Here is a 3,659-nt window from a genome sequence, read left to right as displayed (position 1 = left end):
CACTTTTAATGACCATGTGGCCATATTAGTTGGGGGCGTCTGAGTTACAAGTGGCAGAAAATTAACTCAATCTGCCCTGAACAGAGAAACCAAAGAGGAATTTATTGCATCATGCAAGTTAAAGGTTAAGCCAGGATTCAGGCACAGCAGGGCTAAGGGACTCAGATCAGGTTTTCATTTCTTCCTGCTCTCCTTTCTCTCATTCTTGACTCTTCATCCATATTGGCATGTGCTCACCTAACTGTCACACGTCCTGTGGTGTGAGAAAATTATGACCATTTCCCATGGCCCCCTTTCTTAAAGCTTTGGAGGGGAAGGCTCAAGAGAGAACTTTGAGTGGTTTAGTTGAATCACTAGCACACCCCTAGATCTGTTACTTTAGTGAGGAAGAATGAGGTACTCTGATTAGCCCACTGTGGCCAAAAGGGCAGATACATTGACTAAAAATCCCATCCAGAATCATCTGATATATGTGGCCATTGTTCTCTGTCATCCCATATTCTTATCCATAAATCGTGAAATCACCCGCCACCCCCATAGGGAGATCATGGTGATGACATGGCATTTTGTTTGGAAAAGATATAAGACCTGAGCAATACATAATTATTAACATTTATTATAATAATAAAATAAAAATGAAGACTGTCATGTAGTAGAGACAGAAACAACCTTTTTTTGATCCATAACCATATCTTTTGCTTGTCTTGTTAACCCATCCCCATCTCCCCAAGGAAATAGCAAAACTAAAAGAGCAGGGGCCCATGACTTTTAGTCCTCATGTTTCCATGACAACAACTATCACAGAGAAAGGAAAGAAACTAACATAGAGTAAGCACTATGCATTGTAGTAGAGACTTTGACATGGGATCTACTTAAACACACCAATTGCAGCAACTTGTTCATAGCAGTCACTTGATAGCTGTTTGATTCAGTTCAGGGAATACAAATTGACTGATGTTATACATCTGGTGTAAAGTAACTTTTTAAAAGTGCAGTCCAAGAAAAAAACGGAAAACAGTGTATTGTATTAGAAGCAATAGAATGCTTTGATATTTCACATTTAGAAAAAAAAACACTTTCATAAGCTTTCTTTAAGCCCTTTTGTAAGAACATTTTGTTCTAATAGAAAGCATAATCTGGGCCAGTTGGAAATTTGAATTCCAGAGTCTTATGTTTACCATTAATTACAGTTTCAAGGAGTACATTGCACTTAGGAATATACTAAGGCCTGGGCCTGGGGATTGATATTCCAAAAATCAATACAATTGAATAAAATAAGTTGGTTTGTTGAAATAGAAATTTTCAGACCGATCAAGTGAGATGGTGTGTATATACTTCCCAGACATATTTTGTCCTCATCTTTGAGAGTTACCTAAGCTTAGTCCATCAGCCCCTCTGACTTTTTTGCTGGGATTTCTTACACTCCTTTCTAATATTGGGGAATATTCTGTGCCTGGGGAGCCCAGAAAACAAAGGATATTTTCATACCCAACAGCTCAGAATCAGCTGAATCCAAATCCAGGTATAACCCTAGTTCTAGCATCAGAGAGCAAGTCATGAATTCAGAAGTGAAGACTACCCTGGCAGATGCCAGCAGTGGTAAAGGCCACCTCGTGAGATTCCTTCCCCGGGGACTAACAGCAAGACAATTCTCCATGGAGGGTCAAGATAATGCAGTGGGGGAAACGATAACCCACACCACTTTTTCCTACGGCCCTAGTTTTTTCTTACAGCGACTTTATTATTAATTTGCATATCATACATTTCACCCATTTAAAGTATACCATTCAATGGATTTTCATAAATTCATAATGTTGTGCGAAGATCACCACAATCAATTTTATTTTTTAAAGATTTTATTTATTTGACAGAGAGAGACACAGCGAGAGAGGGAACACAATGGGAGGAGTGGGAGAGGGAGAAGCAGGCTTCCTGCCGAGCAGGGAGCCCGATGCGGGGCTCGATCCTAGGACCCTGGGATCATGACCTGAGCCGAAGGCAGCCGCTTAACGACTGAGCCACCCAGGCACCCCACACAGTCAATTTTAGATCATTACCACCACCCATAAGAGAAAACCTATACCCTTTAGCAGTCACACCTAATCCCCTTAAGCTTGGGCAACCACAAATCTCCTTTCTATCTCTATAGATTTGTTATTGTCCTAATTTTGATACTTCCAAAAATATCTGCCATTTTTATATGACAGCTTTATTCCCACTACTTGGATTTAATAAATAACTAAGCAGACAGAATAGTATCATAATAACCACATGTATCAATTATGTGATATGGTTTAGGCGCTATGCTAAGTGTTTTTCATGTATTATCACAAGAGGACATCACCTCTCCCAGTACGTAAGAGAGGTGCTTAGTAGTGTCTGGCATATGGTAAGCTCTATTGGCATTTCCTGGGCTGACTATTGTGCTCAGTATTCAGAACATTGCCCCCTCCAGAAATCTAAGAGGAGACAGCTTAGCGTCACAGTTAAGAGCAGGGACGTTGTGATTATGCTCCCGGGGTTGGAATCCTTGCCTTTTCAGTCTGTAGCTGTGTGAGTTTTGGCAAGTGGCTCAGTATCTCTGTCCTTCAATTTCTACATATATAAAATGAGGAGATGAGTAATTCCATGTCGTGGGGATTAAATGACATAATAAAGGAAAGCTCACGTATCAGTGACTGTCCCATAGTATGTATTCTATAAATAACAGTATATATATCACTATAATGCAGCATGTGAGTGATGATAGTCAAGAGCTAAGCAAGTGTGGAAAGAGATTTGAATTACTTATAGAGACCTACAAGGCTACAAGGCTGTGCCATTATGCCAATCCTTGAAGAATGGGTAGGATTTCTAGGCCATAAAAAGGCAAAGAATATTGTAAACAGCAGGAAACGCTAGCTGAACAAAATAGTCTAGTATGGCTAAATCTGGTGTTTTAGGAAGAGAATAGTAGACACATATATTCTATTTCCTTAAACATAATTGGAACTGCAGTCCCTGCATTTAAAAACAACTTATGTTTTTGGAAGAGATATCTGGGTTTGGACATTTGACTTCTCTCTTGATACGTGGTAAATTGTTTACATATTTGAGTTCCTACCTTAAGATCTGAGAACATGGTGCTCACCTCGGCAGCCCATATACTAAAATTGGAACGATACAGAGAAGATTAGCACAGTGTCTGTGCAGGAATGACACGCAAAATTGTGAAGCATTAGATATTTTAAATATAGGATCCTCTTGCAGAAAAAAATAAAAATAAAAATAAAAGATCTGAGACCACAACTTAGTCATTTATATCTCCAGAGAAGTGCCTAACCGAGTGCTGGGAATATAGTCATTGTTCAATAAATATTTGTTGAGGGAGTAAGGGAATCAAATCAATGTATTCTCATTTCGAAGACTGTAAATAACAATATTCTGTGGTGGATTAGGGTTAGAAGGCAGTTCTAATCTTACCATGCATATTCTAGACACCACATTTCAGTGGATGTTTAGAAAGAAAAACAGTGAGAGATTCCATGGTAATGAAAATTTCTGCCGGGATGATCTGATGTTTTAAGAACTATTAGCAGTTGAAACTCAATCAAAAATGAAAAACCCTTGGGGCGCCTGGGTGGCTCAGTTGGTTAAGCGACTGCCTTCGGCTCAGGTCA

The 3,659-nt window shown here is 39.3% G+C and overlaps 1 non-coding gene across 1 annotated transcript; it reads left to right on the top strand.

The window, feature by feature from the left end:
• Positions 1–3,122: 3,122 nt before the first annotated feature.
• On the top strand, positions 3,123–3,229 carry LOC116627776. Its single transcript, XR_004298531.1, has one exon. It is a non-coding gene; the product is annotated as a U6 spliceosomal RNA (small nuclear RNA).
• Positions 3,230–3,659: the final 430 nt, after the last annotated feature.

The sequence above is a fragment of the Phoca vitulina genome, unplaced genomic scaffold (genome assembly GCF_004348235.1).
Source record: "Phoca vitulina isolate PV1807 unplaced genomic scaffold, GSC_HSeal_1.0 scaffold101, whole genome shotgun sequence".
Lineage (NCBI taxonomy): Eukaryota > Metazoa > Chordata > Mammalia > Carnivora > Phocidae > Phoca > Phoca vitulina.
The sequence above is the reverse complement of the archived record's forward strand: the minus strand, read 5'-3'. Positions and strand labels throughout refer to the sequence as shown.